We start from the raw sequence: 24075 nt of genomic DNA, 5'->3' as shown, positions 1-24075 counted from the left end.
GAACTATCCAACATTTATTTCTATTTGCCTATGCACAGTAGAAGGAGGAGGTTAACAATGTTTAAAATCCATACAACCAAAAGTTCTGTAACGCAGAAGGAGGCCTTTCTGTGTTGGAGGAAGACACGACAGATCCAAAGGAGTGGAGGAGAGTTATAGGACCCAACCCAGTTAACATTTAATACTAGCCCTCGGCACACAACAGCAGCAGCAAGATAAAACAACAAGACTGAACAGAATAAAACCAACATCTCAGAAAGAAATGGGGCAATGTTTAAAAGATTCATATCCCAACTTTCTCCAGAAAAGTTAGCCGTGTTAGTCTGTAGTTGCAAAATAGTAAAAAGTCCAGTAGCACCTTTAAGACTAACCAACTTTATTGCATCTGATGAAGAAAGCTGTGGTTCTCGAAAGCTTATGCCTCAGTGATGTTGGTTAGTCTTAAAAGTGCTGCTAGACTTTTTACTATTTTGCAACTTTCTCCAGAGATTCAAGACCAGCTATCAAAATGCTAGTTTGTAAAAATGACACAGTGAAGGGTACTGCAAAGACACTTGTGTTTTTAATTCACTGAACAGATTGTTTATTTAGTTGCTTCATTTATACCCATCCTTTCTCCCCAGTGAAGATGAAACTAATCCGCGTAAAAATAAGATCAGACATCCATGAGAAAAATAGAATTTGAAAGGCTGTTTTCATATCTGCTTACTTTAAAATGGGCTTTCTTGCTAAGTAAGTGGAAAAACTAACAGGGGCAACTGTTTTACACCTCTGTATTGAATTATAAATCAGGGAGACCTGGGAAGTGTATTTCCTGGGTGGACGCTACAGAGGACCAATGCCTTACATGGGCTGTAGGCTCACTATGGTGAAGTTACCAGATAGGAAAATGACTTATTCCAACACAGAGCATCAGTATTGACCTCTGTCACACCACTTGTTAATAATTCTTTATTAGGGAATGAGACACAACACTACTGGAAAATATATTAATTTATAATGGGAAATGAAGGCACTCGTGCCCCACAGCATGTTTCTCATCCAACATATAACTTGTTTTCAAGCATCATTTATGAACTATATTAAAGCAACAGAAACTGACTTTATTGTACTATACCCTGAGCACTACTGAAATATGAGTCAGTAATGACATACATTGAAGATACCAGCAATGCTTGTGATCACAAAACAAGTAAGTGGAAATTGGGCCATCTATAGGAGTAGGTAGTAGTGATAGAAAAGTGCTCTCATAGCTGGCTTATGGCGACCCTTGGTGAGGTCTCATGACAAGGGACTAACGGAGGTGCCATTGCCTGGCTCTGAAACCCTGGTCTTCATTGGAGGTCTCCCATCCAATTACTAACCAAGGCCAACCCTGCTTAGCTTCTGAAGATCTTACAAGGGCTGATTTTACACTACTTTAGCTCCCGTTTTTCTCGTACAATGATTGCATCATCAGTTATTGAGCAGTCTTCGTTCATTTGTCCACATTACCCCTGGAACAGCATTTCTCCTGCACAATCAGATGATCATATCCCCTCTTAAAAAGATGCATCCAGGGGCGGGAAAAACCCAAACGGCCCCGTTTTTTTTTAAAAGTCAAATTGACGCTATATCGACGAGTAAGCATCCTGGTTCAATGGTACAATGACACCATTAATATAATATATTTTAAAAAATCACCCGAGACACTTATGATGAGTGCTCGGAACATCACAGCCTGCATGCTGGTTGAAATCATCCAGGAACAGGTGAGCGGTCATGATCACCTACAGCAGCATCCCACAGCAGAGCTTCATTTTGTCTTTGGAAAATTGACATCTGTGCCTAACTCGTCGGCACAGTCCGTGTCGGGCGTAACATGAGCCATGATTTCAGTATCATGTGGATGCCCCCTGCCCAAAAATATAAATTGATTTAACATATGAAATTGTTCCTCTGATATTTGAGGTCTGCCTGCTTTTTTAAAATTAGATTAATATGATGAGATGTCGCCATATCGACACGGCACTCTTTTATTTTTTTAAAAATGGGGTGGGGACAAAGGCGGAGAATTACTCCTTAATTGGGAGGCGGGTCAAGAGAGGTTCAGAATTCAACGGAGGGCAGTTATTCGTCAAAAGATAACCCGCGGCAAAAGTGCAATGGACTGTGGCAACGTCATGCCGAATTAATGACAGCTTCGGAGATGATGCATGTGAACAGATGAAGGAATGGCGCTGCAGAAGCAAAAAACTGCCACGAGAACGACGGTAGTGTGGATTCAGCCAAGATCAGGCTCACCTGGGCTATCCAGGTCAGGGCCATTTATAGGAGTATCATAGCGACAAGTACATCTTTGGAAATGGGAAGCATCCATTGGGCAAAGGTGGATGAAATCTCCCAGAAGCTTGCAACTAGGGATATAAGCAAATGAAGGGGGCATTTCTTTTTCTAAATCAAGATGAAGGGCATTGGTGTTTCTTTTCAGCTTTCTACTCTTGCCTACGATGACCATTTAAAAGCTGAATCAAAATGATAAAATCACCTGATTCACTTTTTGCAATGGTTCTCTGAGATTTGATCCTTAGCCAAATGTAGCTTCTATTTCCATTATATGCTTCATTCAATGAAATCTAGGCTATGGAGCAGCAGCATCTGCTTGAAATTCAGTTACCAAAAGATAAGCATTTCTATGTTACTATATGTACACAAACACACGGACACACACATGGACACTCAGATAGAATGAAATATAATTTTTAAAATCATTCTCTTTTGTTTCTGGGATCCACTCACAAAATCTATTAGCATTTTTTGTCCTGGGGAAAAATAGAGTAAGTGATAGAAAGCTTTCAAGCAAAATCTCTGAAGCAGTGAATGAGTCACACTCTGTCATTTCATCTTGGTCATATAATACACACCAGAGAAGCACAGAAATCCAGCTACAGCCTTCTGACAAAAACCCTAATCAGTGTGGCTCAAAAGCGCCACCTACAGCATCTGGGTTCTTGGACCCTTGGAATTTGAATTATAAGAACTCTTTCTATTCGGTATGCATTGGAGTTACCTAGCCAGACTTAATCCCTTTTGGAGAAAAGACTGACAGGTTTAAACCAGACCTTCATTTTGTCATGTAATAATTCTCTGACTGGCAGCCATAGCCTCTGATGTCAGAGATGGAGCTTCACCTGGGATTGGCTAGATCTACTAATCAAATTCACAGTGGAGGATGGCTTAGGTCAGATTCCATTTCCCATAATTATCTAGGAGCTCTGGACTTTCCTTTGTCCCTGATTTGGAACAGCATGACATGTGGAGACCCCAAAACCAGTGGGCCAAGGATTAAGGACTCTGCCACTATTTTGGTACTCTTTGTTGGTCTTTAAGGTGCTACTGCTCTTCTGCTGCAAACCAACATGGCTACCCATCTGAAACTATCAAACAAATAAGTCATTTACATTTGGCTTTTTCCTAAAATGTTATAATTTGCAATGCAAAGGCTTTTGGACAAACCATTACCTCTGTCCCATGGTAGTATCCCTACTGCAGTGGCAACAAGACTAGCTGCTGAGCAGGTGGTTGCTTTCTGATGCTAAAACAAGGACTTCAGTTGAACTGCTTTGCGGTGTCATAAATCTCCTCTTGCTGAATTCTCTACAAGGCTGAAGTTGATTTCCAGTCCTCAGTTCCTTATTTGCGCTTCATGTTTGCAAACCCAACCATAACTATTGTGGACCATTAAAAAGCTTTGCACCTCAAAATAAAGTTTGGACCACCATATGCCATGAAGCCCCATATTCAAGGAACTCCCAGTGTTTCCTGATCTAAAGCCTAGTTCTTGTGCAAGCAGCTCCAAAGTGGGGTGCCCCCAAGAAAAAAGTACATGCAGAAACTGGGGAGGGGTGTATCCCCAAACAATATTTGGACTACCCCAGGGCTTTTTTTGAGGGGGAACACTCCGGAATGGTGTTCCAGCAGCTCTACAATCTGCCCATGTGATTCCTTCCTCCTTCTGCCCCACGGGCTCTGCAGAGGAGGTTAAGCTGTTTTGAGTTCATTCTGCTTTCTTGAGTGAATGAGAGAGAGTGCAAGCAGACGCTGCTCGGGCCTGGCGCAGGCTCTGCAGAGGAGACTAAGCAGCTTTGAGTTCATTCTGCTTTCTTTTCATTCCTCTGTGACTGAGAGAGAGAGAGCACAAGCTGGGGCCCAGCGCGGACTCTGCGGAGGAGGCTAAGCAGCTTTGAGTGGGTGGGTGGGGCTGTGTGTGTATGTGTGCTGCTTTGAGTTCATTCTGCTTTCTTTTCATGGGGGGGGCTGAGTGTGTGTGTGTGTTGCTTTCATTCTTTTGTTGACTGAAGTTGACATTGGCCCTTTTCGCACTTACGGTTTAAACCGCCATTTATGAGCATTCGCCCCGATTGCAGTGGCTTCGGCATTGCACCTGTTCATTTCACACTGTCCACTGCAATTTCGATTTGGTGTCTGTGCTTCATTTCAAAACCTCGGTGCAATTTTGGGCTTTTGGGGCCTTGCAATTCACATCACACTTTTTTAAAAAAAATTCAGCATGCGTAGTAACGTTGGAATGTTGGAACCCTTCCCCCCTTTTTGCTGATTGGGCTGTCCCCTGCCTACCGGAGAGGCAATTGGTGGCAGAGTTCTGGGGGAAAACATGTACCACTCTCATTTTTTAAAATCAAGCCAGGAAAGGGTTAAAATGCTGCCGATTAATCTCCTCCCAGGAAGCAGAGGCTTGTTTCCAAAGGGCTGTGCAAAATGCTTGGGTTCCCCCCCCCTCCTTTGGCAAAGTCTGAAACATGCCTGGGAGGGAGGGAAAAGCAGCCATTTAATCCTTTCCTGGCTTTTAAAGCCAGGAAGAAAGTGCAGGAACATTACAATGTTGCAACCCATTCTTGTCTTTAAAAAAAAAGAATGTGTGTGCATACCCTAAGGGAGGAAGGAGAAAGCAGCTATTTAACACTTTCCTTGATTTTAAAGCCAGGAAGAAAGTGCAGGAATATTACAATGTTGCAACCCATTCTTGTCTTTAAAAAAAAAAAGAATGTGTGTGCATACCCTAAGGGAGGAAGGAGAAAGCAGCTATTTAACACTTTCCTTGATTTTAAAGCTAGCAGGGAATTAGCAGCAAGCTTAGGAATCATTCCTGGCTTTTGAAAAAAAATAAAACAGCATGCATACCGGGAGGAAGGAAACCAACAAAGAAGCAGCCTTATGACCCTCAGCTCGCTTTACTAAAAAAAATGGTGGACAAGGAGTTCAGAGAGCTGAGGAGGGCGGGAGTGGTTAATTCTGCACAAACCAATCAGCTCCCAGGGAAAAGGAGGGGGGAAGAGAAGCAAAAAGGAGGCAAAAGTGTTCACATTAGCAAAATGCGGGCCAGCTGCCAGTCGGCAGCGAACTTAAAAAAACATTGGGGTATGTATGCAGGGGGAAAAATCGGGGATACAGCGGACAAAAAGCGGGACTGCATCCCATGACTGCTTTTAAGTGTGAAAACCTTGCAAACATGGGATGTGGAACAGGTACAAACGCGCTCTAAAAACCGAGTGCGAAATGTACCATTGTTATGGTTCCCACAGCTTTTGAATCCAGATTGGTTATGTGTTAGTTAAATATATCAGTTATGGTTATTTGTATTAGTTAAAATATCAGTTATGGTTATTCTAGTTTTATGCTGGGAATGGATAGCTGTGTCCAAGTCACAGAAGGCTTTCATCAATATATTCATCAGCATATAGGTGTTCTTATGTCTTAATAGCTGTAACTCAAATGGTTCTCCCCACCCTCAGCTGATTAATATCACTGAAATTGCAGTGGCCATATGGGTGTTAAGGAAGTTTTTATGAATATTGTTTGTCTGGGACTTTGGAATATTTATGAGCATTTCACAATGTCATAACAGCTTAGCCATTGGTAAGGTAGAGTTGGCAGGCAACAAAAAAGCCATTTTAAACTAAGTATAAATCTAATGCAGCTAAAGTTGAGTAACTAATTTTGAATTGCTCCAGTAAAAAGCAAAACTCTCCCTGGAAATTTGAAAATTCAATATCCATTAGATTCGGAATTTCAGACTCTGTGGAATTTTGAGAAAGAATTTTGGATTTTTTTTCCATGCTGGCAGAGGGGATCTGTTAGAATTTAGATTTATGAGATGGATTTTGGATTCTTAGAGGCCCCTTCCTTCTTGCATATTTTAAAACATGATTCCAAATAAATGAAATGTTTGGGAAAGGGAATGGAAGATTTCACTTTTTGTAGAAGATACAGAAAGGGAAAAAACCCTTTCTCATAATAGTGTAATTTTCCAAGCTTACAAACATTTATCTTGTTGTAATGCATTGTGCTGGGTTCCAGGAAGCGGCATCACTTCCTGAAAGCGGCGTCACTTTTGCAAATAGGAAATGTGAACAGGAAACTGGGAATTGCTAGATCTTCTCTGCCAGTCCATCATAATTCTACTGACAGGCTTCAGCTTATGGATCAGGAACACCACCAGTACCCCACTAGATCGGGCTGCCTCAGCTCTCTCTAGCATATGAGACAATTCCAAAGATTACTTTTTCCTGTTCAGTTGTGCCAAATTTTGAAAATAATTATTGCCGTGTACAAGTATGAAGATTCTCTAAGGAGTTAAATTCCAAAGGTATTGTCGGTCCCTGGCAGTTAGGTCCCCAAGATCTTCACAGTTAACACACAGGTGTTCCAGTTGAAGTAACTTTATTAGAGGTCCATTCAGTACAAGGTGCATAGACAATGGGATTGGCAGAAGTGACGTAGGTGGAGCTAGAAGTGTTAGTTATAGGGCATAATTCCCACCTTTGGGACACGGCCCATTAACGGGGGGGGGGGGTTGGAATGAGACATTATTTAGAGCAGACAGTGAGAAAGATGGACTTAACTTTGGTTCTCAGGAAGAGCACGCCACGAGCCAGCTTCGGCTGGCTGTCAAGGACACAAGCTCAGCGGAGGGAGAAAGAGAAAGTAAACATTTGCAAGATAATGCACTGGCATGGAGCAATGAAGAACTTCCCACACTCTCAGAAGCTAGAGGCAGAACCCATATACATTCATGGCAGATATGCAGGAGGCATATATGACAGGTATTTTATAATGATTTTCTCTTTACATTAATACACATATTTTCTCTTTATATTATTTATATTATAATAATAACATATTAATAATAATATTTATATTTGCTTTAACTGAGGAGGAAGGAAGTATCTTTTCCCCTTCAGATACCAAAAATATGGGAGCAATCTTTAGCAGGTCTGCTCAAAAATAAGTCCCACTTTATTCAGTTGGATTTACTCTCAGGGAATGTTCTTAGGACTACAGCCTTCATTGCTTAACAACTCTTCCCAACTATGCTTAGTGGTAAATTCTATCCCCAGTAGAAAGTGGTAAAGGCCTTTTATATATTTTAACTTATAAAATAATTCATCAAATTCTGTCACTTTTTTTCTTCAAAACTATGATATCTGATGTTGATAAATAATTTCATAACTGGAAATATTGAAATCATGGCAGTTATTCTGTGTCTTATTTTGCAACTCTTGAAAGGAAATACAGTCCTATCCCTCATATCAATAAATCTTGTTATATTGTATTTGACCCTAAAAGAAGAATAAATTGTCATCTTAAAATCAGCATCATAAATAAAGGAGGTTAATGGAGAAATATTGGGAATCATTTGTTTTTTTCAGTATATTCTTACCCACATTACAGCTTTCATCAGAACCTTGATTGAATAAGTTCCTTAAAACCCAAGATTGGTAGGATAGTGGTATCTTAATAGAATCTTGTTCTATCCTATATTGTTATCTACATGAATCCAAGTGGGAAAAGTTTTTCATCTTATTGCTTGATAATATTTTATTAAATTGGAACATGGTGATCCATCTTCTTCCTTAGATGTTTACAAAGTTAAGAATGCAATTCTGGGTTTCCTGTTTAGCCAGGTAAGTATTTTTGTCAACTGTTTAAAATTTGCAAAGGTATATGTATATGCACACTTTCCAATGGAAATAAGATTCCTGGTAGGATTTTCATTTTTTAAATTTGAGATTCTACCAAACCAAGAAATTCTCAACTGGGACCATGCCATCTCTGTCCACATCTTCAACTAATTATTTTTCAATAGATTTTCTGGTTCTGTTGTCAGCCATAAACCTAAATATGTGTTAGGTTTTATTGTCCATTTAAAGTCATATGAATCTACTGAAAGTTAATTTTAAGCTTTTTAGGCATGCCATTGGATAGGAGACCTCCAACGAAGATCAGGATTGCAGAGGCAGGCAATGGCAAACCACCTCTGATAGTTTCTTGCCATGAAAACCCCACCAGGGGTCACCATAAGTCAACTCTGACTTGAGGGCACCACACACATACACATATATGCTAGGTAAGCTAATAATGGATCATGATTATACTGCATATGACTTTTAAATAATTTACAGCTGCAACTACAGAACTCAGAGCTGTTCAAATTGCATGGTAATTAGCCAGCTTTCAGGTTCCCCAGAATTCTTTTTCATCAGACTGAGTGTTTAGTATGCACATTATTCTAATGTATTAAATCAAAAAGACAAAAAAGACAAAGACTAATACTGATACATAGCACAAGTAAGAACCAGACATGTAAACATTAAACAACTCCAATCAATCTTAATATAGATATATATCAAATAATACATCGAATAGCTCCTGGTGCTCCCAGGGGGACATAAAGTTTGTTAAAAATGTAAAAAACAAGACATGGAGCTAAAACCCCCACAAAACAGTAACAGAAAAAAAGCTTTCAGCTAGACTTTAGGGTTTTCAGAGTAGAAAGTGGGAGGGAAGGAGAGACTGCAGGCTGTGAGGGGAAGGGGAAAACTGTTGACTGACTGGGAGAAGTGTCTGGAAAGAGGAAAGAGCAGGTGGCCAAGAGAACTAGAAGAAAAAATACAGAAATGAATGATTGGGGGGCATAAAAGAGCAGATGGGGAAGTGGAACCAAAGCAGAAGAAAGAAGGTTCCACAACTTAGGTTGCCAACTCCAGGTTGGGAAAATACTCAAGATTTGGGGTGAAGCCTGGGTGGGTCAGCATTTGGGGAAGGAAAGGAGGTCAGTAGGAACACGATGCCGTAGACTCCACCTTCTGAAGCTGCCATTTTCTGCAAAGGAATTGATCTCTGTAATCTGGAGAGATCTCCAAGACCACATGAAGGCTAGCAATGCTACCGGCTACTAGGACAGAGTGAGGGCTCAGAGGTAGACTGGTACTTCCCTTACCAATGATCATAATAAAATATCTATAAATTAATTTTCCATCACAAATTCATTCAAATTGACAATAGTAAATTGGTTTGTTATTATAGCAGAGAGAAGACTAGATTTTGCTCATTTTTAAAATGCTTTATATAGTTAGGTCCTTTTTAAATAGTTTATTTCACTAAGGTTACACTGATTTTTGATTAAACATTCATATTCATTAACTCTAAGTTCTGGGCAACTTAAAACCTTATTCTCTACTCTGTGAAGAGTTGTTTGATTCTAATAAAAATCTTACAGTGCTGTTGTTTTATAGGGGAGGAATATTTTTGCTTACAATCTTCGCCTGCTTGGCTGTGATACAATAAAAAAGAACAGACTGTGTATCTCTGCTTAAGGGCAATTCAACCAGGGAACAGTTCAGAGTTCTAACTTCCTAGTTAGATGTTGGACTATCTAGAACAATACGTAAGTTGCAACAAAATCTCCACTACACACGCCTGCTGAGTAACTTACATACATGGCAGGTCAAATGTGAATCACATAATTACTTCCTAAGGCCCATTCCTAGAAAGTGAAATCCAGTAGCAGCATATTTGGGAATTTAAGGTTGGGCTCCCCTTTCCCACAATATCGAGATTACATTTTTAATATTAGCCAAATCTATCTGCACGATGATATGCAAGATATAAGATGCAAAGAGGAGGCTCAAACATCTGCTTGGAATCTGAATGAATATTTGCAAATTGTGCACGCCGAATTCTTAAAATAGGTCCTTAAGGTTTTGACAGTAGAATACATTCAACCACAATATTATATGAACAGCTGTATTCAAGAAATATCGCTGTGCAGATCAAAGGTAAAATTTGGCTAATCACATTCAAAGAACTTCTTGAACTATTGCAGAGGCCCAGCATCCCAAAGTGGTTGTTAATTTAATGTAACAGCGCCACAGATAAAGCAAACAATTGCTCTTTTGAGACAGATGTGATAGGCTGACTTGGAAAGTTTAAGTCCTACATCTACACAGCTGTCAGCAAGCTTCACATGGTGGTTAAAAACAGGAGCTGAGAGTCTGATTCAAGTCTCAGCTCATCCATGAACTCAGTTGGCAGTCTTAGGATAGCCACCATTTTGAGTATATGGGGTAGGGACAGGGGAGTTACTCAGTTTCCTATGGCTCTATGTTGACCTGAGAGGCAAAAACAGTGGCACAATCTCATATCACAATTTTCTTATCATTAGCAGAATTTTACAGTGCAACTGTAAGCAGAGTTGTACCCTTCAATGAACTTAGAAGGGTTTAACTCTGCTCAGGATTGGACCTTTAGACAAGTAGGCCAACCCACTGATGCACATTCCCAAAAGCTGATGACTCAGAGCCAAGCTACAAGAGACGAATTACATGAGGAGGAGCACGTGAAGGATGTCGCAATGTTAGCTGGGAAGACGAGTTTTAAAAGAGTTTGGGAGGCTTTGTCAATGTCCCCTCTCTACAGAGCCAGGGAGATCACTGCTCAGAGGGTTTGTTAACTTCCTCTTTGCCTCCTGTGGGCTCTGTCAGTTTCACCTCTCCTATGAGGCAAAAAGGAAATTAATAAACCCCCTGAGCAGCGATCTTCCTGGCTGTGTAGAAAGGGGAAATTGAAAAAGCCTTCCGATCTCTTTTAAAAACTCGGCTTCCTGGCTAACATTGCGACTCCCTTCACGTGCTCCTCCTCGTGTAATTAATCTCTTGTAGCTTAGTTCTCAAACCAAACACAACAGTTAAATGCAGCCTACAGAACAAGAACATTTATTTTCTTCATATTAGTGGCATAAGGTGAGATGGAACAGTAATGACATTGTACAGGCTTTATATATATTTAACACTGGGACACGTGCCATTGATTTCAAGAGGAGAAAAGTGGCTTTAATGCAAGATTTTTACCATCAACCATTTATATACTGGCTTGAAAAATGTCTTAATTTTAATTGCTTTGCCACTGTTGCCATGCAACAGATTTTTTTTTAAAAGAAAGGAGAATCATTTGTAATGCTTTCAAAATCGGGGATAAGATAGCTATCTGAATTTGTATAATCCATTTACAAATCTACCTTTTTGATTGATAATATCAATATACTCCACAAAGAAATACCTAGTCACAGCAGGTATTTCAATTAATCAAAACCAAATATGTAACGAAGGCCCAACCTTAAATTATTACAGCAGCTCAAGTTGCTGATCTCATCCCTCTTCACCAAAACAAGGAGCTATTAATAAGGGATCGCTTATTATAAATCATATGTGTGTAATATTAATAAGATGCAATGGGGGAGTTTTATGCCTCATTGGAATTTTATGTTCCCATCAGGATTTCTGAGTATTGGCAAAAAAATCTTAGCAAAAATCTTATTAAAAGTCACATTTATTCTTACAAGGTGAGTTCTGAGAAAATCTCTGATAGGGAATTAGAACAACTAATTCTCTGCAGAAACATTTGCATAAAGGTGAAACAAAATAGATTATATTATAGTTGACTGAAAATCAAATATTTTCTAGAGCAGTTAATTGGGAAAGAGCAAGAAGATGGACATTTAGCAGTAGCCAACCGCATGGCATATGGAAATGACTTATTAGTTTCCTCTAGCATGGCCACAACAGCACACAAAGTCAGTCTGAACAAGAAAGAAATAAAATAGCAGGTTCCGCTATTTTAAAAAACCTCTACACTGTCTCCCATTGTTCTATTATGATTCTCATATGAAATATTTTTTCGCCGGTTCTTTTATTATTATTTCCAGAAATAAAAACATTTTCTGAAAGCCTTAATAACTTTAAAGGATCGGAATCACAATCTTAATGTATTTCATGGGAAAAAATTACGTTTAGCATCCAATAAGGCTGGTTAAAGATAGAGGTGGTTTATTATGACTTGGATCCAGTGAGGGACTTCTGCAAATGGAAGGTGGATCGATTTTCATTGATTCCCCCCTTCCTAAAGACTTTCAACTCCCTCCCACATGCTATTCCTGGGGGTTCCTTCCCTCTAGGAGTGATTCCGCACACATTGGATAATGCACTTCAAATCCTCTTTATAGATCATTTAGAACAGATTTTTTTGTTTATGGAACAAAAAATCCACCTCAAACGATTGATAAAGTGCATTGAAAGTGCATTATCCAACGTGTGCAGAATCAGCCTAGGTTTGTCAATTGCCTCCCCATGGTGGGCAATCTCCCCTGCACTTGCTCAGTGGAGCACAGGAAGAAAAATGGGTGGGGGAACAACTGCATAGCCACCATGACATCACTTCTCTAAATCTCTATGGTTTTTACCACAAAGATTCACTATAGAGATTGGAAGCATTCCTAGAGCATTGCAGTCTGTACCCCCTAAATGGTCCTGGGGAGTTGCCAGTGATAGGCTTCTATCACCCAAGAGCAGCATTTCAGGAAGTATTTGGGGCTGCAGCAGAAGGAGGGAGGCAAGGAAGTCCTCCCCTCAATGGTCTGCTGACTCTCTTCATATGTATACCATCTTACGCCCCATGGATGTATTGGGTTGGGGTTGATATACAGGCCGCCATGTAGCTGCCTTCTTGCACTGAATTTTATGTTTTTAATATGTTTTAATATGTTCTATGTGATTTTTATTACTTGTTGATATCCGCTGTGAGCCCACTTGTGGGGAGAGCGGGCTGTAAGTCCAATGAAATAAAATAAATAATACTACACTGGGGGAATCCCTTCCGTCAATGGAAATTACCTTTCGATCCAACTTATGTCTAAATTCTAATAGTTAATGTCCAAAATACTCTATTAATTATAGAACTGCAATATGTACTTTTAAATCAATAGTGGTGATGTATATCATGTGTCCATAAACCCGGCAGTGAAGTGAATAGGTGTCATTTGGGTTAAAGTACCTCACTATTTTGGGGACTGTGTCCAATGTGTGGAAATATACAAAGTCTATGACTGAGACTCCACACAGAAAACAAAAGAGCTGCTCCTTGCATCAAAACAGAGAAATACCCTGCCTCAATTAACCATTCTGCAGGAAGGACACGAGGTCATCATCATTTATGCCCACTAAATGCATGGTGAAAGCCCAACAGTCCTAAAATGAAGCTTAATTTTGTTCATACACAAAGAAATGGAAGTAAGGCCTTTGAATTTAGAAGCGTAACACAAAAATCCTAGCGAGTGCTGCGGTGTATTCCCCCCCCCCCCCCCACACACACACCATCAGCTTTCATAGTTCTTGCCTTGGAAGCTTTTATCTATCATCCGCCCACACAGACACCCCCCTCCCCACACACAGTAGGAATTACAGTCAAAGCTGGTGGGCTTATCTTCATTCCACAAGGCTGGTGAATGCTTGCCAGCAGGGAAAGGCAACGTTGGATAAGAAATTACAGGTCTCCAGTTCATGCAGAATACCTCAGTTATTAGAGAACTTTAAAAAAAAAAATTAGACGGCAGTGCTGTACCTAGTCTCATTCTGCATCTCTCCCATTCTTTGTTATTATAAAAGGGCTAGATAAGATATTTTTAGCCATAGAAAGGCAACTCCATCTGCACTAGGTTTCCAAGGAAACTGAATAATTGAAATATGTGTTGAACTAAGATCTGTTTCTACCAATTTCTCTTGATTACTAGAGCTACTGGCACAGTTAGTCCACCGTGCACAACTCCCACGCAGACCCTATTCAGTGCAATTGGACTTTCAGAAGAGCTGAGTTGGGGAGGTTGCTCAGGAGTTGTTGAAGGTGGGGTGGGGGAGAGGTTGATGCTGTGATGCCCAATGTAAATGTGTTACACTGAATATGTGAATATATCATTATGACTATTATAAGCAGGAACAGGGGGAAAGACCTTAAAACTTTTGCTATTAAAAATTGGATATGAATGGAGGAAATACAGGGAAAGGGGTGAAATGCCCTTTTTTTCAAGAGATAACAAGACTGATAACGTTAATGATAAGGTTGCACACCACCTTTCCTATTCCAGATCTATAACAGCCTATTATGCAATAATAGCTAGGCTCACTGAGCTTGCAGCATCCAGTATTTATCACGGGAGCTAGATGGGTTGTTTTCTCCCAGCAATCTTACACCAAGAGAAGTTGTTGCTGTAAATGTGTGGTTCATTGCTGTGCAACCACAATTGCTAATAAGCGAGGGGCCCTTGGATTATTGCCCTGCTGTACATGAAAACTACACATGCCTCCTTTCTGACAGCAAAGCACAAGTGTGCCACAAAGAATGAAGTAATGTGCATATTCTCAACAACTTCTGAGATACCAGCACTGCGTTTCAGCACTTACAAGGCTGAGATGGGCCAAGATCTGGACCTCTCAAGTCAAATCTATATCCCACACCATAACATGAGTAAGCCTTAATACATCAGACTTCTTTCACTGTATCAGTCAAAAGAATTAACTTACACAAATGCAGTGAGATCTTCAACCTTTTCAAACCCAGGAACCATCACTGACCCCCAAACAACAGTCTGAGACCCACTGAGCTAGAAACATATGACAGGATGTCACATGACATCACAGTCATATGACTGGAAGAGACAGAGTAAAATCCATGACCTCACCAGAGATGTGTGTGCTAACTGTACATGGAGCTTTGGAGGACTGAGTGGTAGGGGTGGAGGGGGCCAGACCAGGCTGTGCTGGGCAGGAGGAAAAGAAAGAAGGGAAAGGAGAAATTGGTGTTGGGGGTGGTCCGTGAACCTGCCTATGCTCAAATGGCACTGAGTGCCCTCAGCTGCAGGTACTTCCAGAAATAAGCAAAAGAAGGAGGCAAAATATAGGGGCTCATAGCAGGTGGAGTTCTGTGACCCTCCTGATAGTCATAAATCATGGTCTGAAGACCACTCCCCTAATAGGTGCTATTCAATAAATTAGGTGAACAAGTCATCCATTGAAACTAATATGATCTAATCCTCTAAAACATTGTAAAATTGCCTTTGGGTATATTTGTACCCCAAGCCAAATTCCAATGTATCTTGGGGGTAGAAAAAGCTCTACAAAACAGTTTTTGTTTGTAGTGGCAGAAATCATTGCGTTTTACAATACTAAGATAACCGAAAAGGTTGAGAAAAACAAACCTTTCTAGGCTTAATCAAGGCAAAACAGGTCTGCATGGTGTATCTAGTACCAGCAAAATATCAGGTCTAGAAAGGTACACGGGATACTGAAATAACATCATTCCCCTAAGTGCGCCTGGGTAATGCATACTGATTTTGAATGGAAGGCTGGAATTCCTATCAACCCATTCCATGACCACATACAGCATTTTTAAAATTCATTCTGAGCCTGGTCAGGTCTATGTTACTTTATAAATAAATAAACAGCATGTAGAAATTCATTAATGACTACTGAGGAAGGCCTTATGGTCAAAGCACATGTGATGGTTATAGATTATAGGTTTGCCTGGTCATTTGGAAGTGATCTATCTGTATGAAGTACTTGTGTGTATTGTTATATCCTGCTAATTATTTGTGCTATACAAGAGAGATGGGTGGGCAATTTCAAAATGGTAGCAGGCTGTTTGGCTTCCATTTTTTGGGTGACTTTTCTGAGAATGCACTTTCCCACAGTCCCTGAAAAGGTGCCGAAAAAACAGAAGCGAAACAGCCTGCTACCATTTTGAAATTGGAGATGAGTGGAGTGAAGGGGGAAAGCTAGCAGCATTCGGTGAGTGGGTCATTCCTTTAAGGATATGTGGAAATGGCCCAGGTGACAATGCCCTAGGAGGAAAAAGTTGTGAGCCAGTGTGGTATAGTAGCTAGAGTGATGGACTAGTATCTAGGCAACCCAGGTTCAATTCCTGACTCTGCCATAGAAGCTCGCTGGGTGACCTTGGGTCAGTCATGCACTCTCAGCCTAACCTGCCTTGCAGAGTTTGTAGTGAGGAAAAAGGAGGAGATAACGACATAAGCCACTTTGGGACCCCACTGGGGTGGAAGACAGGGTATAAATGAAGTAAAATAAATAGATTAGTTATATAGCCACTTTTCTCTGCATTCTGCAAAAAAAAAAAAAATAGCACAACCAGGGTAGGAAACACACTCCAATGTATTTCCGGGGTATTAAGGACATTGTCAGACAAAAACATCCCATTGAGTTCAATGAATACCTAATACCCTTACAGCAGAGTAAGATGTGGTGCAGTTATTACTCTTTTTCACTGTGAAACTGAAGGTGGTATACCTAAAGTCCTTCAAAGGTTCCATCCAGATACTTACCCCACCAGACCTGCTTAACTTCAGTCAGGGGCCTTCAGATGAGACTCTTATTAGGACTGGGCTGACAATCTTTGGGGCTGGATCCAGAGTAAAATTTTCAGTAACAGAATTCTACTTTCCTGCTTCTCCTCTCCCACTGATCTCCCCCCAAAGCTGCTCCTCACTGATAGAGAACCTTAAGGAATGCCACGAGGGACATCCGCAGTGGGAAATGGGAATCAGTGGAAATTACTAGTTTAGTCTGGATTTAACCTGTGGTATTCAGCGTCTGAGAACCAATTTATGATATCAGATAGATTTCACTGTCCCACTCACTATACATGAAGCATTCAAATTTCACATGAGCTAGTTAAGTGCTATTGAGCTTTTTCTCCCTTCATCACCTTCTTTGAGCTTTTGTGTGCAAAGCGTGAGAGACGGAAATGTACCACATTTTTAAATAAATGGATGGCCATGCAGAAAAGTAGATTTACATTTTTCACTTCCCCTCATTTTTCACTTGCCTGTGAAAAGGTTCCATCTAAAGCACTTTTTAATTCTCCGCTCATCATTTTCCCCAAGCCTTGTATAAATTTGGGTGTTACAACAACGTAAGCTGATTTGGGTCCTTGGTAGGGAGAAAGACAGGGTATGAATGAAGTATATAAATAAATTAAATTGAATATTGAAGGAAATCGCAGTGATAAGTTAATGCAGGTGGAAGTATACAGTGTCAGATTATCACCTGCCATATCATAAAGAAATCATGTCCAATATGTAGGGTAGTATCAAACAGTATTAGGCAAGTGGAAGCATTTTCTGGTGGTCACTGGCAATAAGAAAAGCTAGCTTGTAAATATTGCACATAAACTGCAATTGTGAGGAAAATACTAAAACACTTAAAACTTAAAAATGTGACTTTGGCTTTCTTCATTTCAATGAAAGAACTTGAACTATGTGTACATGGTAGGTAATGGAATACATAGAAAAAAAACAGTAGTCTGAAGAGTTCCATGTGAATAGTAGAGCTTCCATAGTTATAAAAAACTGCTGGACTGAATCTCAGCTAACTCTTTTCACAGAGTCAAACTAAACAGCATCTCTGCCACCAAACCAGAGAGTTGTTTTTTTTTTTTAAAAAGGAAACAAATTGAACCCATATCTAAAATCTCTTTACTGGCTTAAACCTGACCTAAGTTGAGACTTAAGTTCAAGACAAACAAGAAAGGTTAAGATTCAGTTTTGGTTCACAAACACAAAAAGTCTCTAAACTGGTTTTGGGCTAGGGTTCAGGTGTGGTTTGACTCCATGATTAAAATCATTTAGCCTTGTAGGTAGCTTCTTCATGGCAAACCTGCATTCAGAATATCTAAAGTTCTGCCTAAAGCAGAGAATTTGCACTTGTTTAAAAACAAAACAAAGCCTTGTTCTTACGATTGCTTCAAGATAGGCTTGAAAGCTATTCATGAAGTCTAAAAACCAGAAGGGGGGCTTAGTTGGCCTGACAGTGACTAGGGGCAGAGCCTTACACAATTCCTTATGATTAACCAAGCAAAAAATTAATGGATATGTAAATATTCACACTTTGCATAATCATCATAGATCCCAGCGTTTTTCTGCACAGAATTTGGGTTGCCCTGGGGCAAGGTTTATAAAAACCTAAGACTACATGCAGCCGTAGCAGGATCCAGTGTCAAATTTGGAGTCAGTATCCAGAGGCAAATTTACCAGTTTTAGAAAATCTCTCTGAATCAAAATTCTTTCTGCATACAGATTGTTGTTTTAGACTTCATTTGCAGTACAGAGCACTCTTCCCTCTTTTTTTTGTTATCGTGAAAGAACAGAAGAGCAAAAGGCTTGGCTAGCTCTAGTAAATGTTCATACAGCATTGAGTAAATTTACAACAAAAATCTCTGTGAATCAATGCTTAGAGAGAGGAGAAGACGTTTCTTTTACAAAGCTACCAGAAATTTGCTATGTATTTCTAATAAAAATACTGCTCTAAGTTCAACAGATGTTGCTCAGAGGCAGAGTAGAAGCTTTTTATTCACAAGACTCCAGGTCTGAGGCTTGATATAAAGCCAATGAAAAGGCCTATCTCAATAGCAGCATTGGAAAAGACCTCTCCCTTCATGAGGCCATACGCTCCAAGGTTTCCTGTCATTCTGAATGGACCATTATTCATATGGCAACACAAGGCAGCTATTTAGATATCATATCTGAACTTCTTTTTCATGTTAAAGCACAATATGGTATGTAGATGTATGTTGCCTCTCCCCCCCCACCCCCAGCCACCATCTCCCTGTGTCACAATAGCATGGGGGGGGGAGATTATTTCTCTGCATTTACTGCTCTGTGTGCGCAGAACACTCCATGTGGAGAAACAAAAACAAAGACCCTCCCCTCACTATTTTGGAAAATGGCTTGAGGGGGGAGGCAGGAACCCTTCCTCTCCCCACAGTGGTGTTCTGAGGTCACAGGCTCTCCTTTTTTTAATATTCATTTCCCACAGCTGCTATGTGGCTGTGGGGAACCCAAATTGGATCTGAGGAACCTGGATCCAACTCTGTAGATTTTTAAAGAGTTGGGTCCAGGTTCCCCAGACCCAGCTTGGATTCCCTGCAGCCAGCCACACATCTAGTTTGACCCCAAGTCATGAACCCAAAAAAGACGGAAGAAAGCACCCTCTCAAAGAAGGGTAGCACCTAGATAAGGAGTATACCAAACAAATAGGACAGGGGGGTCGACAAACATTCGTAATTAAAGAGACACACTAAGTCAAAATTAAGAGCAAGAGATCAGCATAGAGTCAGTATGTGAAAGCTGAACAGAAAATATTACTGTTAAATGACATGTTTATTAATAATCCATAAAGATTCTGCAATCTGAACAGTGGCTGCTGGGAGCTCCTTACTGGTAAGTCTCACAATGTCATAAATATACACAGGACAACTTTTGTGATTGCTTCAGAGTACCGGCATAAATCTGTACGTGGCTCGTACTTGGATTACTGGCAGCTATTTGCCTCTATCATTTCTCTTTCTGTAAAGTATCTGTAAGAAGCCCTTGAGTCCTATAAAAATCTTTGCCTGCCATTCCCTTCACACACTGGTTATTCTAGCTAGCATCCCCCCTATCCCTCCAATAGACCTTAGCTTAAAAGATTTCATTTTGCAGCTGTACAGGCTATGCATGAGGCTGGTGTCTGGGCAAAGAATATGCCACACACCATTCTTGGATGAAAACAGGTAACTGGTTTATTGATTACAGCCATTGGAACACGGGTGCGGCATAGGGCGATGGATCCACTGCACAGAACCGCATGCTTTCCCCAGCCTCCCTGCTGGGCATCGTGGGCTGGCAAGGGATGTAGCAGTGATACAGCAGCACAGTGGTCCCTGCCACCCAGGTTGAAGTTGCAATGGCCAGCTCAGGTGTGTTCCCTTTGGCTTCACCCAGATCCCTTAAGGGATCCCCAAAAAGGGACGTGAACCACCCAGCTGGCATGAATCATCCCAGTGGATCCAGTACAATGCCTTGGAACTGCCACAAGAGGTGGGCATGCCACCTAAACCCTAAACAACCAGTTCTAGTTCCATACATAGCCACATTTGGCTTACACAAGCCATAGGTTGCAGATGCTCACATTAGCAGAAGGGAGCTCTGACTCTTGAAAGCTTACACTCTGAAAATCTTGTTGGCCTCTAAGGTGCTACTGGACTAAAATCCTGCTCTTCTAGCATATTCTTCTCTGTCCCATTGCTCAGTACCAACCAGGCTCATTCCCTATTATCTCTACCCAAAATTCTCAGGTTAAAGAGCTATATGAGTGTGCATATTATGCAACAAAAATACTTAATGGGATGATTCTCTTTAGAGAAAAGTCTATAAAAATGCTGCTGGTGTTGGGGAAATCAAAGAATACACATATTATCCAAGATTGTACGTTTACCAAATTTAACAGGATAATACTGTGTTGAAAACAGATACAGTGTCGGTATAGAACAATATTGTATATTATATGAAGTCTAAGGCTTGAGTACGCTGACCTGGATAACCCCAATCTTAGAAGCAAAGAAAGGTTAGTCCTGGTTAGTAACTGGAAGGGAAACCTCCAAGGTATACCAGGGTTGCTATGCAGAGGCAAGCAATGGCAAACCATCTCTGTTAATCTCTTGCCTTAAAAACTGCAGCAGCCATCACCATAAGTCAATGGCACTTTCTACTACCAAAGCTTGTGAAAACTGTCTAATCTGTGGGCGTGCTCTCTTGCCTAATGTGTATGATTTTTGACATTTGTTAGCATTTATGTAGCAATAATTAGTCAGACCACTATCAGTCTATTGCAGTCCTTTCCTCTCAGGCAAAAGGTCTTTTAACTGATAGGGACTGGTTGGTATTAAGCTATGGGATATACAGCCAAGTGGAAGGACCTCCTTCCTATGAAAAATTGTGCTCTTAGTCCAGTATTTCTGTGCATGTCCCACCCAAAACTCTACATGTGAATTACACAAACATTCCTTCCTGCAATTCATTCTTCCATCATATATTTTTCATATGCCGAGTATTTGCCATCAAATATTGATACTACAAGCCAGGAACTGGTGAGACTCTCCATGCTCCCCCTGCTGGCTCACCAGTCAACCTGCTCATTGGCTCCTGCTCCTTCCTTGCCTGTTTACTTTGCCAGCTTGCATGGCAGTGCAGGGGCTGGAAACGGCACCTCCCACTCCTCCCCTGCCTACCTGCATTGCCGGTGCCTCTGTGGCTCCCGCAGCTGCAGTGGGGCAGCAATTGTGGCTTCCAGTTCCCCCCTCCACCATGCATTATTGCCATCTCCAAAGTACATGAAGTGGTGTGGGAATAGCAGCAGCTCCTACTCCTCCTCTACCTGCAGCACTAGTGGCATCTGTTAGGGATGTCCCTCCATCTACTGCCTCTGCTGACAGAAGTGTGTTGTCTGCACAAGCATAGGTGATTTGAACCTCTCCCCCCCCCGCCCCTTTATTTTTTTAAAAAAAGTTTTCTGAGTCTGGATTTAAGTATCCACAGTTGGAGCCACGCTGAGAATTAGATATAATGATACAACTGTCCAGCATGTTGTATATGGATAATGTGTATGGTCTTTGATATTTGTCAGCATTTTTTTAGGCCGGTAGCAATGTCACTGTGCAGTAGGACAGCAGGATTTGAATCCAGTGGCACATGTCATGCCTCAGGTGGGGTGAGCCACCTTACGCTGCCACCACTCTGGGATGTAGGGTCCCTTGGGAAGGCCCAGAGTACCCTCCCAACCCTTCTGACCTCCGTAGTTTGGCCAATAAACAGGCGTGAGGACCCAGCAGAGTAACAATAAACAAAAGGATTTATTTACCAGGAGGTCAGTTAATATCAAACAAACAAGCAAGCAAGCAAGCCAGGTGCATTAGCAACAATAGATGGGCGAAAGCAAAATAAACAAAAGGCCCTAGCATGACTGAACTCACTGTCCCTCTGTCTGCCAGGCCTGTCTTCTCACCCTACCTGGATGAGGGCCTCTCTCCCTAGCAGAAACCTCCTCTAGTCTGCTCCCTGGGAGAAAAGAACCCAGGCTTTTCCCCTTCCAGACTTATATAGCACTAGCCCCCTGTGTTCTGATTGGCCAAAAAGGGCGCCAAAACGGCCCAGGGGCTCCTGGGAATCATAGGCAGGCCTACTCTCACTGCTAACAGGCTTCTGGGGCCTTGCTAGGCCTTCCTGGCACAGCCAGATCATGACAGGCACCTTAGAGACCAACAAGATTTTCAGGATGTAAACTTTCAAGAGTCAAAGTTTCTCTTGCATCTGAAGAAGGGAGCCAAAAGCTGATATCCTGCAAATCACTGTACTCGAATCTTGCTCTTCTACTGAAGACCAACATGGCTACCCACCTGAAAGCATTTTATGCAGTTATGCAGTTCATCTAGGGCAGTGCTCCCTTCTATGACAGGCAACATTTTTCCAGGAAAAAAATTTAGTTGAGAAACACACAGATTTCAATACTGACTGCCCCTCCCCCGCCAAAAAAAACAATGACTGCCATTACATCTAAGTTTACATTCTCTACTTCACAATTAACTAAAGTACCTATTCCTTTGAAACCAAAACAGTATTCATTAAGATTTTGCCAACAACTTTTAACAGTCAACCAGTTTCAGCAAAGATGATACATTTGGAGACCACCACTTACAAATTTGGTACTGTATATCAGTTTCTTACATTACAAATTCTACCCAGAGCAGTGTGAGTAGAAAAACAAAGAGTTGGCAGTTCCCCCTAGAGAAGGTCAGCTTTTGACCAGATCACTGTAATAGCTGCAGAATTACACAGTTAAAGAAGCAGCATCGTGTACTCCTGTGTATAACCTGTGTGACAACTACAAATTGAAGTGTGCACTTTTTCCTGTTTATAAGCCACTGGAATATTTTGGAAGTTTCAAATCCATAGTGATCCCATCTAGTGGGATTCCATGATACCACTAGATTGTTCCCTGGCTTCTTCTGAATTAGGTAATTCATGGTACACCAAATGGACTTAGACTGAAATAACTTCGCATATGATTGAACTCTAAAAGTATTATATTTTACCTCTCCTGTGAACCAAAAGAGGGTATATATTTGATAGCTCAAAATGTTCCAAAATAAATTGAAACTACTGATCTGTACAATTTTTCTTTTAATGGAAATATATGTTTCTAACAGTGTAGTTTTAATCGGAAAAGCGTTAACAGGTTTATAAGGATGTAACTCTATTTAGGATTGCACTGTGAGTTATCAACCTAAATGGAGTTCACACAATTGGACCAAAAGCCGAATCGGTTAAAGCCTCTTCTTCCCTAGGCCTAGACCTTCTTTGATTTACCAGCACTATCTTCTGGCTGCTATTATCCTCTCTCTACTGTCTTGCTTTGCTACCACACATCTCATTATCTGTTTCCCTTAACAGTCCTGTCTTCACTTAAGACTGGCTGTTCAGCATTCCTATGAGGAAGTTGCCAGAGAAATTGGGGTGTACTTCAGATTTGACTGAATTTCTTTATGGAAGGAATGAGAGAGAGAAAAGGCTACTGAATTGCATAACCAAAGGAGTCAGAACTGCAGATTACACAAATGTCTAAACAAGCAGTTTTTAGCAGACAGACAATATCCCATTACTTTTACAATAAACAGTTTACAATAAAAAAAGGCCTCTTTCCTCCCCTCTCTCCCTCAGTTACCTGTGATCTGGATTCTGTTTTTATCTGCTCCGTCAAGGCAGACTGAGAGCTTTGCTGCTGCTTTCACCAGCCATTGAGCAATGGTCAGCCAATCAGAGAGAAGACATCCTGGTATCCTCTGAAAGAAACGCTCTCCCTTACCCCTCCTCCCTTCATCCAGTTCTGTGCAAACATAATGAAAAATTAAAATTGGGGGTGGGGTGGGGTGGAGGGAGGAAACATTATACTTGCAAAACGTATAGAAAAAATGCTGTAGGCAGGTACCTAGAAGAAGGTGTTTCTTCTGTTCATCCTGTTTTGTGAATACTGTCCAAATAATAATCATGATCTGTAAAACAATTCTGTACTTAGAATGTAA

This window comes from Eublepharis macularius, chromosome 2 (assembly GCF_028583425.1).
Source record: "Eublepharis macularius isolate TG4126 chromosome 2, MPM_Emac_v1.0, whole genome shotgun sequence".
Taxonomy (NCBI): Eukaryota; Metazoa; Chordata; class Lepidosauria; order Squamata; family Eublepharidae; genus Eublepharis; species Eublepharis macularius.
The sequence above is the reverse complement of the archived record's forward strand: the minus strand, read 5'-3'. Positions refer to the sequence as shown.